Source organism: Podarcis muralis, chromosome Z, assembly GCF_964188315.1.
Source record: "Podarcis muralis chromosome Z, rPodMur119.hap1.1, whole genome shotgun sequence".
In the NCBI taxonomy this organism is placed as follows: Eukaryota; Metazoa; Chordata; class Lepidosauria; order Squamata; family Lacertidae; genus Podarcis; species Podarcis muralis.
The window spans coordinates 46,231,537-46,245,715 of NC_135673.1; the positions used below are offsets into that span (position 1 = coordinate 46,231,537).

Genomic DNA, 14,179 nt, shown 5'->3' on the forward strand with positions numbered 1-14,179 from the left:
GCAGGTTCGATCCCCCTATGGAACAGCTGCATATTCCTGCATAGCGGGGGGAATTGTAGGTGATCTACAATTCTATGTGTTGTGGGGTGTTTTGGTTGTTTTTTTACACTTTAGACTCTTTAGGCCTTTAAGTTTAAAGATCACAATAGCTGAAGCAAATAAACAAAATAATTTACATTCCAGTGGTTTTTTTTGTTTATGTTTTCTTAGCATGCTGGTGTTTAAAATGTTGAGAGCTTTTATAATGTGGTTTGAGAACAAGGTACTGCAAGGCCTGCCTGCTCCTGGATCATAGTATCATAGAGTTGGAAGGGACCCCAAGGGTCATCTAGTCCAGGGGTCAGCAAACTTTTTCAGCTGGGGGCCGGTCCACTGTCCCTCAGACCTTTTGGGGGGCCAGACTATATTTTGGAAAAAAGAAGAAGAATGAATTCCTACGCCCCACAAATAACCCAGAGATGCATTTTAAATAAAAGCACACATTCTACTCATGAAAAAACGCCAGGCAGACCCCACAAATAACTCAGAGGTGCATTTTAAAGAAAAGCACACATTCTACTCATGTAAAAACACACTGATTCCCGGACCGTCTGCAGGCTGGATTTAGAAAGCAATTGGCCACTGGGCCTTAGTTTGCCTACCCATGATTTAGTCCAAAACCCTGCAACACAGGAATCTCAGCTAAAGCATCCATGACAGATGACCATCCAACCTTTGCTTAGAAACCTCCACAGAAGGAGAGTCCACAACCTCCCAAACAGCTCCTGAACAGCTCTTACTGTCAGAAAGTTCTTCCTCATGTTTAGTCAGAATGTCTTTTCTTGCAACTTGAAGCCATTGGTTCGAGTCCTACCCTCCAGAGCAGGAGAAAGCAAACTTGTTCCCTCTTCTGTGTGACAGCCCTTCAGATATTTGATGATGGCTGTTATATCTCCTCTCAGTCGCCTCTCTTCCAGGCTAAACATACCCAGCTCCTGCAACTGTTCCTCATAAGGCTTAGTTTCCAGACTCTTGATCATCTTGGTTGCCCTCATTCCCCACTCCCCACTCTCAGAGATCATCTGAGTACGGTCCTCTGAAAACTATTGACTTCTGTGATTCAGCTTGTGGGTACCAAAAAATGGACCTTCTCTTTAGTGCAGAACAGTCAGTGGACTACAACTCCCATAAGCTCCAGCCAATGACAGTAATAATGGGAGCTGTAGTCCATCATCATTTGGAGGGCCAAAGCATGGGCAGAATTTGGTCTTCCAAATTTCAGCGGTGTCCTGTGTGAGGCCAAAATTCTGCTCAGTTCACGATGTCATAGTTGTACCAACCTACAGCGCTCCCTAGGCTTGGCACCCAGTGCGGAGGAACTGGTCATGTTACCCTGAATCTGCCTCTGTCAGCAGGTCCCTCACCTGCACTCGAGGGACACTGCATGTTTTGAATACCTAGCTCTGTCAATATTTACAGCCTTCTAGCACAAGACAGAAAAAATTTTCTTAAGGGGAAAAAAGGGATTGAATTCCTGTTTCTTGCCACGGTTTTAATCTCCAGCTGCTATTGAAGATTTATTTGGTTTTCTGTTTCTGTGGCTTTGTACTAGTTCTCTGATGAGTTGTTTTAAAATGCATATTTTGTTTGATTCCTGATCCTTATTTGGGCTTTTTTCCGGGGTGGGGGTTGGGGTGGAGTTATCTTCTACCTCCGCTGTCAGAAGCTTTATCTGTTTGGCCACTATGAGAAAAGGACGTTGGACTAGATGGGCTCTAGTTGTTGTTCTCTAGTGGCAGGATATAAATCTAGAATGTACATAGCTAAGACAGTAAAAGTATGAGACTCTCGATCTCAAGGTTGTGGGTTCGAGGCTCAAGTTGGACAGAAAGATTCCTGCATTGCAGGGGGTTGGACTGAATGACCCCCAGGGTCCTTCCCAACTCTATGAGTCTATGTGCCTCGATTGTCGTTTTGCTGCGGCACCACACTGACCTAAGCCATGGCTTGGCTTAGTGTAGCTGCAGAGAACATTTTCCAAGCTCAAGGGCTGCATTTCATCCTGGACCATCTTCCAAGGCCACATGGCTGCGATGGGGCCAGAGGCAAAAGAGAGATTTCACTGAGATTTGACAAAGCAAGTGGGAGGGATGCTCTGTGTGTGAGAACCCCACGGTTCAAAATAATGTTGCACTCCACCCCAGTCTCCGAGCACTGCAAGATTCTAGGGGTTCCAGGCACTCACAAGGGGTTTGTGATTCCTTTTGCAAATGTGGGACAGCAGAGACTGTGGTGTTTTTATGATAGATGGTTTGTTTACACATATATACACATATCTTTTGATGGAGGGGCTCACAGCATTAACATCCCAAAAGGGTCTGTCTCCCATAGCCACAACCTTGGATTCTAGCAGAAATCCAACAGTGCTCTCCGGCCCTCTGCTTACTTCTTTTTCTGCTTCTAGCTCACAGCACAGCAAACTGCCCTCAAACTCAGGGTTGGTCCTTCTCACTATGTAAGAGCTAGAGGAAAGCCCCCACCCATTTTGCATCTGGCACAGAGACCCATTTCCTTTGTTCTCTTAGTGGCCTGTCACCCGGGCAATCAGATGAACACTGGGGGGGGGGGGGGCTGAAGCTAGCCTGATTTATGAAACTTTTAACACTTGCTGGATCCACAGATTAGAATTGTCTGACCTGCAGCTTAACACCCCATGCCTTGATTAAATTCTAACACTTGCCAGATCCAGGGATTAAAGGAGTATGGCACCCACAAACTCATAACAATAGATTCGGATGCTGAGTTGTAGCACAAATTATGCCCTTCTTTTGAGTCAAGCTACACAGGGTCCAGAATCAAAGGCACCACTTTTCACAGATGTGTTGTTGCAACATTGCAAAGATTGGGAAATGCTAGTTTTGCTGGGTTTGGGGGGGGGGAGCCTCAGGCCCAGGGGCTCCAATGTCTCCTTCCGGGCCCCAGTATCTTTCAATGTCTCCTTCCGGGCTCCTTTAGGATTCTTCTCAGGTCATGCCCCCTTACTGGCCTTGCTATGCACCCTCCTGGAGAGCTGTTGCCTGGCCTGGAACATGTTCTTGAAAACTTTAATGTTAACCCTTGCTTGCATAGGTGGAGGATGGAGAGGGGCATCTGTGAGTGTGTGAACTAGCCTGCTTTGCAAAGGTAAAAAATTAGCATTTGTTGCTCTGTCCACTTTGGCCTTTGGCCTTGACCAGCACTAGCATGCACCCCCAGGAAGCTGGTCCAGAAGGGAATTGGTTTTTTGGTGTGTTTTTTAAAGGTACGTACCAGCAGGACAGCAGCAGGAGAGAGAGGAGAGAAGGAAGAAAATAATAGAAAAAGAAGTTAGTTGTAGCTACATATGGCAACTCCCACCAAGTGCCATATGTGGGGGAACAGTTAATTCTTCTAACAAGAGGTGGGGATGCGAGAAGTGGAAATGCTGTTTCGCAGCCTAATGTGACTGTCACTGAAGCAGAATTGCTTCTGAATATCCCTTGATTTCTGCGCCACAGCAGGGGCTTGATAGAAAACCAAAGCAGATGCCTGGATTTTATCTAGCCATCAGAAGTGGATGATTTTGACATAATGTGGAATGGTGAAATGTCAATTGTGGCATTCCAGCATTCCCCCCCTCCCCAAGGCCCGCTTTGCCCTCCACTGAGTCACGCTCGCAGTCCCTATCAATCAAGCGTAAATGGTTATTATTTATTGGATCTATACCCTTCCATTTACTCGGCAGCAAACAAGGATGCAACTTGAAAACAAAGCAAAAACATGCTGGAACGGTTAAGGCATTCTAAACAAAAGCAATTGCATTTTTTAAAAAAACAACCCTACAGGAGCTACAGCAGAAAACATTCCTCCATCCCGTGGTCACGGGGTTGCCAGGGCCAGCGTTCTGCAGCCACCAAATGCCTTGGGAAACCCATGATTTGATTTTTTAAAGGTAATAATGCTGGAGATGGCCACATCTCACTGATGACCCAGCACCTTGTGGAATGCCAAAGCTTAGCCACGCACTGGCAGACTGTGAAGATAAATCCGACAGGGTTTTGCTGAGAGACGAAACAGGGAAGGTTGACAAGGAGCAGGCAGGTTGGGAGAAACTGCTTCTGAGCTGCGTTTGGCTGGTGGTGCTGGGTGCTTATAAATAAATCGGCATGCAGAAGGTTTTAACACATCCCCAGAAGAAAAGACAAGCCCACTGGGTGTGGCTTGTTGGGCCAGCCACTGACTGCATACAGACTTTACCAACAAATTATTGGAACTGTAGTTTACGCCTCACAGAGCTACAATTCCCAGCACCTTTAACTATAGTTCCCCAGGATTCTTTCAGGGAGGGGGTTTGCTCTGGGTGTGCTTCAAAGGTATGGTGTGTACACAGCTGTCTTCTGGTCGAACCTTATGAGTGTAAAATGGATGGTGGGAAGCAACCATTGATGCCACTTTTGAGCTCCTAGGCAGGAAAGCGGGATATAAATATAGAGATATATAAATGATGGTGCATGCTCAGATGTACTCTTTTATTGGCTATCCCTGGCCTTACATGCCTTGGAGAAAGCTAGACTCCTGGATGTCAGAGAATCCTAACATTTTAGAGTTGGAAAGGACCACAAGGGTCATCAAATCCAACCCCTTTGCAATCCTTTGCCCAGTTTGGGGCTTGAACCCATGTCCCTGAGATTAAGAGTCTCATGCTCTCTCTCTCTCTCTCTCTCTCTCTCTCTCTCTCTGTGTGTGTGTGTGTGTGTGTGTGGCAAGGAAGCACCCTACCTCTTCTTGAAATCCCTGTTTCTTGGGATACCCTTAGTACTTATAATGGACCTCATATGACAGTCTTGGAGCAACCTTTCTCTGCCTCTCTCGCTGTCCTACCTCACAGGGCTGTTGGTAAGGGCAAAATGTTAGCGTGAAAGCCAGGCATGCCACCATAAGCTCCTGACAGGAAAGGATGACATGTGCAGACAGACACAAAGGGACCGCCCCGCCCCCCATCAAACCCTTATTTCCAGCAAGTAAAACTCTGGGCAAAGGGTGGGAAGAACTGCATCTCAGCAGTGGAGCTGCTTTCCAGGTCCAATCCCCGCTGGCATCTCCACGCAGCACTGGGAAATGAGTCCGTGCCTGACACCCTGGACAGCCGCTGCCATTCAGGGTAGGCAATACTGAGCTACACAGCTGCCCATGTTCCTGGAATCATAGAATTGTGGAGTTGGGAGGGTCCCCTGAAGGTCGTCAACTCCACCCCCCTGCAGTGCAGGAATCTCAACAAAATCATAATAGAACCCATATCCCGGCTCCCCGCAGGGTTCGTCAAGCTCTGACAGACCCTTGTGGAGAAGGAACCATTTGCGTCCTACTACTAACAGCCCAATGTGTGTGTGCGCGCGCGCGCGCGAGCCCGCGCCTTCGCTGTATTGCCTGCAGGAGAGAAGGCACTCTGCGCACGCCCCGACGCTCTTTGCTCCCGCCCCGAGTTTTGAAGCGACGCTGAAGGAGGCGCTAGGAAGGGGGCGGGTGAGTGCGCACAGGCTTCGGCAGCGGGCAGCTGGCTTTCCTCCTCCTCCTCCCCTCCGCACCTCGGGGACTCCCGGCTCGGCTGGGGGTGGTGCTCCCGAGTCCCGACCCTGCCTGCCTTGCCGCCGCCGCCGCCGCCGCCGCCTGCCACTTCCCCTTCCTTGCGCCGCCCGCCTGCGATCCAGCTCCGGGTCAGAGCGCGGCGCCTCCCCGGCCCTCCGTCTGCTGCACCCAGCGGCGGCGATTGCTGCCAACATGGGACGTTCGCGGAGCAGAGCCTGAGCAGCCGGGTGAGTGCTTGGCCGCCCCCTCCTTCTTCTCCAACTTTTCCTCCGATCCCCCCTTCCTCCTAAGCCCCTCCGTTCATGGGCTCGGCGTCGCCCCACCGCCGCGTTCGCCTCGCCTTTCCTGCGCCCCCTCTTCTCCATAGCAGGGGCGCCCATGCTTTGCGCGCCTCAGCAAGCCCCTTCTGCGCCCCCGCCATCTCCGCTTGCAGATACCCAGATGTCTGCCTGCGCCCTTCAAGTCTCTCATCCACCTTCCCTTTCCTTCTCATCAGCTGGTCTCTTCTGAGATCTGTCCCTCCGTTGGGAGGCTTACTTTCCCCGCTCTGGCCGGTGAGTGCTTGGTCTTTTTGGCCGGGAGAGCTTCAGCTCTTTCCTGCCCGGACCTACATACGAGGGTCAGTTGTCCCCATGCTTCCCCCTCCAGGCTTCTAACTTCCTGTGCCCTCCTTCCTTCTCCCTCACTAGGGTCTCTTGCCTCGTCTACTTGCCTTCCCTCCCCGCTTTATTACACCGCTTTCTACCCTGCAGCGGGCAAGAGCACGGGGCACTCCGCACGGGGACTTTACAGAGCAGGAACAGGAGCAGGTCCCTGCCCAGATGAGCTTACAAGGCTAAAATTGGACACATGGGAAACAGCAGTGGAGGCACCGCTAAGCAGCAGCACAGTATGGGGCTATTTCAATTGCACATGCTTTGGGAGAGTTACAGGCTTGCATGGGACTGCCTTGGTCTCTAACACTTCTTTCTCGCAGTGGGGGATGTGAAAGACCACCAGAGAACCCCACTTTGCCACACCCAAACCAACACCCCCAGTGAAACATCCCCTATTCATTGCATCCACAGATGTCTGCCTTTTCTGTCCATTCTGGCATGTGCTGAGTGTTTGCGTTTTCTGTGTCTGACTTCTTATGATCCACACGTCCCAGGTGTATGTGGCTTTTCTGCATGAAACTGCCATAGAGGTGGGGGAAATTTATGGCCCTCCAGATGTTGCTGGACTAAAAACTCTACAAGAGCAATACTGGGAGGGGTGTGCGTGCTGACTGACAGCCAGGGCAACCCCTGGACTGATTGTACATTGGAAGGCAGCCGGGGGGGGGGCTACCTGGGGGCCAAATGAGCTTGGTGGACAATGGATCAGCCTGCATTGAAAGACTGAAAATTCCAGAAACTGGGATAAATGTGTTTCTTCCAAACTAACGTCTGATAGACTCATAATTTGTGTGAGTGTTTTCTCAGAGAAGATACAGTATATACATACAGTATATGAAAGGCTGTCTGTATTCCACAGCAGCCCATATTTTGGAGTTGGGAACAATTCACTTACCTGAATTTCCTTTTAAAAAAACAAAAACAACCCCCCCCCTGAACCCAGCCAAGTTTCTAGCTTTTAAAAATACCTAGAAAATTCTATTTTATATACATGTTGTGGGTGTGTGTGTTAAGTGCAGTGCACACCTAGCCTGGTTGTTTGTTGTTGGCATCAGTCTGTCTCAGGAGACAACGGAGGAGTACGCCTTTGGGGGTGAGGTCAATCTGTTGGGAGGTTGCAGTGCCTGCTGTGATTGTAGAGACCAATACGGGAGAGACATGTTTTGTTGCAGCTGGGGCAGATGAAGGCATCTAGTTCTGCTACTGCATAGAAGCAAAATGCTGAAAGGGAGCTTTCAGGAAAGATCTGTGAGCAGAATATTGTACTCCTGCTGGTTACTGGTGGGTTGTTCCTGAAAAATAAAATCCACAAGACATGGACAGTTATGACACAGTGTATTTTGTGTGAAGACCTGTACACCAGCCATAGGTAGGTTGACTTCAGTCTTGCTTCTCCATTATTCATGGGCCACCTGTGAGTTTTAAAGCAGGAATGGTTCCTCAGGATCTCTGAACAGTTAAGGCAGAGCTCAATGTCGGTACCAACACCTGACCAATGAGGAATTTGTCAGTAAATGGCAGAAAACCATGGCTAAAAAGGCCACCTCTATTGGTCTGTCACCCCCGCCCCCAACTGTATTACCTGGGTTATGAAGGCACCCAAAAGACGTAAAGCAAAGATTATGGGATAATGCACACAGTGACTTGCAATCTCGATCACACGCAGTCTGTAGTCCGCTGGCAGTAGGAGTACAATATGGGCATGTCTTTAAGTTAACATCTTACATTAAAAACCTGACAGTACCAAACTATCGAAGGTTTTTCACCAAAGCCAGACTAAATGTCTTTCCTTCTGCAGTGTTGGATGGCAGGTTGAGAGGAGTTCCCTACCAGGACAGACTTTGCTCATGTGCTCAAGACATCGATTCCATAAAACATATTTTGTTGCACTGTGCAAAATATGAGCAAGCCAGGGCTGAACTGATAATACCCTTGCTGGTACCTTTCCCAGGAAAATCAGAGGCTCACTATGTCAGGTTTCTATTGGAAGACTGGACAAATGTTAGAACATTAGCTGTGGCAAATTTTTTATCGGTGGTTGCAAGAACCAATGATCCCTATATTCTGAACAAATTGCTTGTTTAACCTGGAGGTAGGCTGTATGAATTGTGTATTGCTTTGTAACGATTTGTTGGGTCTCTGGACTGTAATAAAGATTGTTGTTGTTGTTGCTTTTTTAAAACAAACAAACAAACAAACAAACAAACAAACAAACAGGAATGCAAGAAGAGCCCTCCTGGATCAGACCAAAGGGGGCCCCATCTAGGCAGGTGGGAGCTTGGTGGGGTATTTAACATTTGTATGTTTTAAAGTCTGGTTGTGAGTTCTTTTTGATTCTATAATTTTATGTTTTGTAAACCACTTTGAGGGTGTGTGTTTTTTTACACAAGGAAACGGTGTATAAACACTATGAAATGAATGAACGAATGAATGAATAACGCCATTTGCATCTTCTCTGACCATTGGCTAAGCCAGCTGGGGATTATGGGGGTTATAGTCCAAGAACTCCTTGGGGGTTAAAGAACACTGACCATTATAATGGATAGCCAAAACAGTGCCCTCTATATATTGTTTGGCCTGATCAGTCCCAAACAATATATCCAATGGTCAGGACACCACCATGTTGACTGACTCTGGTTGGCTGGCTGACTGGCAGCCACCCTTTAGAGTCTCCGACAGAGGGAAGAAGAGGCCAGGGATTGAACCTGGGATCTTCTGCATGCAAGACAGGTGCTCTACTACTGAGCTACAGCCCCTCCTCTAAATAAAGTGTTCATGTCAACACTGAAATGCAGCAGCAAAAAGAGGGCAAATGCTATTTTAGGCTGCATCAACAGAAGTCTAGCATCCAGATGAAGGGAAATTATAGTAGCACTTGGCTATAGTACCACTTCTGCCTTGGTCAGACCACACCTGGAATATTGTGTCCAGTTCTGGGTGCCACAATTTAAGAAGGATGTTGACAAACTGGAAGGTGTGCAGAGGAGGGCAACCAAGATGATAAAGGGTCTGGAAACCAAGGCTGATGAGGAAAGGTTGAAGGAGCTGGGTATGTTTAGTCTGGAGAAGAGGAGACTGGGGAGATATGATAGCCATTGTCAAGTATCTCAAGGGCCGTTACATGGAAGACAGAGCAAGCTTGTTTTCTCCTGCTCTGGAGGGTAGGTCTCAAACCAACGGCTTCAAGTTACAAGAAAGGAGATTCTGACTAAACATCAGGAATAACTTTATGACGGTAAGAGCTGTTTTGCATTGGAACGATCTCCCTCGGGAGGTTGCAGACTCTCCTTCCTTGGGGGTTTTTAAGCAGAGGTTGGATGGCTATCTGTCTAGAATGCTCTAAGTTGAGATTTCTGCATTGCAGTGGGGTTGGACTAGTAGATGATCGTTTGGGGTTTCTTCCAACCCTAAGATTCTGTCATTCTATGTGAGCGAACATCTGCCTGTTCCTGCTCCACAACTGCTCACATGGATGAAAGCATTTATGGCTGAAAAGTCACACAGAGAGGGAGAGAGAACACACAGGCATTTTTATAGAAGCATAGGGTGCACTTCAACCTAAGCATCTCTAAAAGGTCACCTGCAGCTATTATTTAAATGAATTTATGTAGCCACTTGGGACGTGGGTGGCACTGTGGGTTAAACCATAGAGCCTAGGGCTAGCTGATCAGAAGGTTGGCGGTTCAAATCCCTGCAACGGGGTGAGCTCCTGTTGCTCAGTCCCTGCTCCTGCCAACTTAGCAGTTCGAAAGCACATCAAAGTGTAAGTAGATAAATAGGTACCACTCTGGCAAGAAGGTAAACAGAGTTTCCGTGCGTTGCTCTGGTTTGCCAGAAGCGGCTTAGTCATGCTAGCCACATGACCCGGAAGCTGTACACCGGCTCCCTCGGCCAATAAACCAAGATGAGCACAGCAACCCCAGAGTTGGTCATGACTGGACATAATGGTCAGGGGTACCTTTACCTTTATGTAGCCGCTTATTGGTACATAATCCTTACGTGTCTTACAGCAGAACAATGTCTAGAAGCACAACACGGAGTAGTTCAAAATCATCAATGGACATCAAAAGACAGTGGGGAGGAGGAGCACTTTCTTTATGTAGGGCCTTTGTTGAACTTACTGAAATTACCCGAATCTAATGCTCACCTTTTTTGGCCAAATTACGTTGCGAAAATTAAGGTTTGCATTAGATTTGATGGTACATTAGACTCAAGTAAATATGGTAGGTTCCAGGAGATGCTCTCAACATCCTTAGAGGGGAGAAACATAGGAATAGCTCATATGGCATGTTGTTGTTGTTGTTGAGTCGTTTAGTCGTGTCCGACTCTTCCTGATCCCATGGACCAGAGCATGCCAGGCACTCCTGTCTTCCACTGCCTCCCGCAGTTTGCTCAAACTCATGCTGGTAGCTTCGAGAACACTGTCCAACCATCTCGTCCTCTGTCGTCCCCTTCTCCTTGTGCCCTCCATCTTTCCCAACATCAGGGTCTTTTCCAGGGAGTCTTCTCTTCTCATGAGGTGGCCAAAGTACTGGAGCCTCAGCTTCATGATCTGTCCTTCCAATGAACACTCAGGGCTGATTTCCTTAAGAATGGATAGGTTTGATCTTCTTGCAGTCCATGGGACTATGGATGAAATCAGGATATCGTGCACTTTCTGTTGTTTTGCCCTTTATATATGATGCCGAGAGAAAAATGATTCTCTCCTATTTTTTCTTGGTTCTCAGATCGACACCCCACCCCACCCCCACCCCGGTCCCGGAAGTGATAGTTGAGCTCTTAGCCAATAAATATATGAAAATTACAATACCTGGTAGCCAAATTTGCTCTGGGAGCTAAGAAGCTTTGTTCCAGTTATGTTAATGCATTGAAATTTTAAACTTTTATGCTATAAACTCTTACAGTTGTGTGATTTTGCCTTGCTTTTGCCCTTTGTCATTCATTGTGAAGGCCTCGGCTATATACAGTCAATTGGCATAATAGAGGCAACATAAAATAAAATTTAAAAGCCTGGGTGAATGAAAATATGTTTGCCTGTTGTTTCTGAGAAGGTATCTGTTTGAAATCCTGGTGATCTGCCGTCACTTGGCAACATGGAGCTCAGAAGACCAAGGCAGCTTCCTGTAGCCCTAAACAGCTGGAGCAGCCCCCCTGAAAGTGGTCTTTAACATTTTGGGATTCCAGATGTTGGACTACAATTCCCGCCCGTCAGCTTTAACTGTTAGCCATGCTGACTGGGGTTTGTGGGATATGTAGTTCAGCAAAACTAGGAGGGGTGGGTGATACCCAGCTAACTCATTAACATCCTTGACATCAAGGGATCTATAAACCAAACCCACTGATTTCAGGGGGTCTTGTCTGAGCATGACCAACACTGACCATCACCTGACTACAACCATACATAAGAGTCTACAAGGGTCTTACAGTCATCTTCAGAAATCTAGCTCTTCGACTCACTCACTGGGGAGATCAGAGTGGCTGGCTAACAGGTGCAGGGCTTTTTGGGTGGTGGCCCCATCCACATTTCCTGAATTCTCTTCCCATGAAGCTCTGTCCTGCCCTCTCCTCCCTCCTTTCAAAGGGTGCTGAGAGATACTTTTCTGTCCCTCAAGGCCTCTTATTAGGAATTTCCCCTTCCCTGGCATGTTTGGAGGGTAGAAGGTTAGCTGTTGCGCTGTATTTAATGGACACAACTAACTTAGGTCCGGTAACTTCACTGGATCTACTCTGAGTAAGACTCAATTGAATAAAGCCTGTGGTCTTTACTTGTATTTAAAATCGGGTGGGGTTTTTTTTTTGTTTGGCATGAGCTGCTTTTGTGGGATGGTAATAACTGTACAGGCAACAACCTTTTTACGCTTGTCCGGCATGTGCATGACTATGCGCATGTGCATCACCACAACCCAGAAGTGACTGGCAGAGCAGGGTAGGGGGCATAGCAGGGTGTAAGGAGCTCATGCATGCTCCACTGACATGCATGGGCAGGGCGGGGCTGGGAATGTCCTCCCCACAGAAAATGGTTGTTATCTGTAATAAAAATAAATAAAGCCAATTGCACCCTCCCCTCCAAGACTATCCCCACGTAGCTCAGGCCATGAGGAAAGCCATGCCTAGGGAGCAAGGCACTAGGAGATACATGGCCCAAAATTCCCTGCAGCTTCATTAACTCCAGATGTTTCAAGGGAGCCAAATTGTGGGTGAAAGGGAGAGGCGCATTGGCGCAAAATTACCCACAACCCAGCACACACTTCAGTATGATTTCATTGCCCACTTTGCAGTCGGCTGTGCAGATAGGCTGAAAATAAACTTGCCCCCTCCCCTCCCGATTCAAATTATAGTTTGGAGCCTGAGGGCGCGGTTGGAGAAACGCTTGCCTGCCTTGTGGTCTCAGTGTGGCCACCAAGGAGAGCCTTCATGAAAGCCAAAGCCACAGAGGCAACTGGCAGTTCTCAAGGGGTACAGCTGCAAAATTGCTGGCATGGGGAGCGAGATGTTCCTTCCTCCCTGCCCTGCACACATCTAGTATTGCACAAACCACTGAGACTTTTGTCACGAGGCAGGACGTGCTCACTAACAAAAATGTTTTTTTCTAAAAAACTAACCTGTTGCTTTTAAAGAATTTGTTGATTGGTAAACTCTGCGTAATTTTTTCATGTAGCTCAAAACAGACATTCGGAAGGAAGGAGGGAGAGGGAAATGTTTATTTCCTTTAATACACTATGGGTTCTGACCTACTCCAAGTAGACCCTTTGAAATGAATGGACCTAAGTAAGTCGCAATCATTCATTCCAATGGGTCTACTCTGAATAGGACTAGCATTGGATACAACTCGTTTTTTGTTTTATTTAAAAAAGACACATGATGGCATTTAGCACGCTTGCCCTCACAGCACCCCTGCAGTGTAGGCCAGTGTTCAGACCATGTGTCTTTATTTGCTTAAAATGAAAGATCAGCACGAAACAGCCAAATGACCTGCGCCAAACATCATCATCAACAAAAGGTATCTGGTACCGTTGTACGGATGGGAAGCTGAGGCTGAAGGCAAATGCTTGTCCACCATGGACTCTGAACTCCGGGCAGAATGGTGGGTAGCTGAAGCTAGAGAAAGACTAGGGTCGCATTAGCCAGGATTCTCCTGAGGGCATACTACAGTGAGGTCGTTACCCCCTGGCATCTCTGCACAGAAACCCTGGGAACTGGAGTGAAAGCCCAGTTCTCTTTTAGACCAGCAATAGATCCAGTTACAGATAGGTAGCCGTGTTGGTCTGCCATAGTAAAAAAAAAAAAAAAAAAAAAGATTCCTTCCAGTAGCACCTTCTTCTGAAGAAGTGTGCATGCACACGAAAGCTCAGACCAGCAATGTGATGCTTATGATTCCAGTCTTTTTCGGAAGGCAGGAAGCAGTAATGCAGTTAAGCACTTTCAAACTCTGGACTTAATGGTCTTGTGGAACACGCCCACCTGTAGGTGACATCTCCCCTCTTGGCCTTATTTAAAATGTGCTCTGCCAGCCCTAGCTGCATTTAGGGGACCCTCAGGCTCATTGTCCTGAGCGCGGTCCTGGCAGCACCAAGGGAGAACCTAGGAGCTGCATTTTACCAGAGCAGGCAATTTGCCCATCTACTATGTATTTCCTGCACTGACTGGCAGCTGCTGCCAAGGGTCAAGCAGAGGCATAATATCTTCTGCTTCCATTTTCTTTTTAAACTGGAGATGCCAGGGATTGAACCTCAGATCTTCTGAGTGCAAAGCGGTGGGTCAAATAATTCTAGCCTCCTTTTTCTATATATTTTTAAAGCTTTTCTACCCCACTTGCCTGCTGAGGTGTTCTGGAGAACTTGAAAGCTTGGCACATTTTTATGAGTTTTAAAATGTATTTTTTGATTATGTCTTGATAGCTTCGTCTCATTCATTTAATATGGCTGCAAAGTGGGAGCTTG

General features: G+C 47.5%; 1 protein-coding gene across 5 annotated transcripts in view; it reads left to right on the forward strand.

Moving 5' to 3' along the window:
* ARHGEF6 (Rac/Cdc42 guanine nucleotide exchange factor 6) overlaps positions 1 to 14,179 on the forward strand; it is a 75,845-nt gene that overhangs the window by 12,178 nt on the left and 49,488 nt on the right. The window contains exon 1 of one of the 5 annotated variants that reach the window (XM_028714710.2): positions 5,537 to 5,810. The exons of the other annotated variants lie outside the window; for them this stretch is intronic. The gene's annotated coding sequence lies outside the window, so the exon portion shown is untranslated. Of the gene's footprint in view, positions 1 to 5,536; positions 5,811 to 14,179 lie in introns of those variants that run through there. 5 annotated transcript variants of the gene reach the window in all.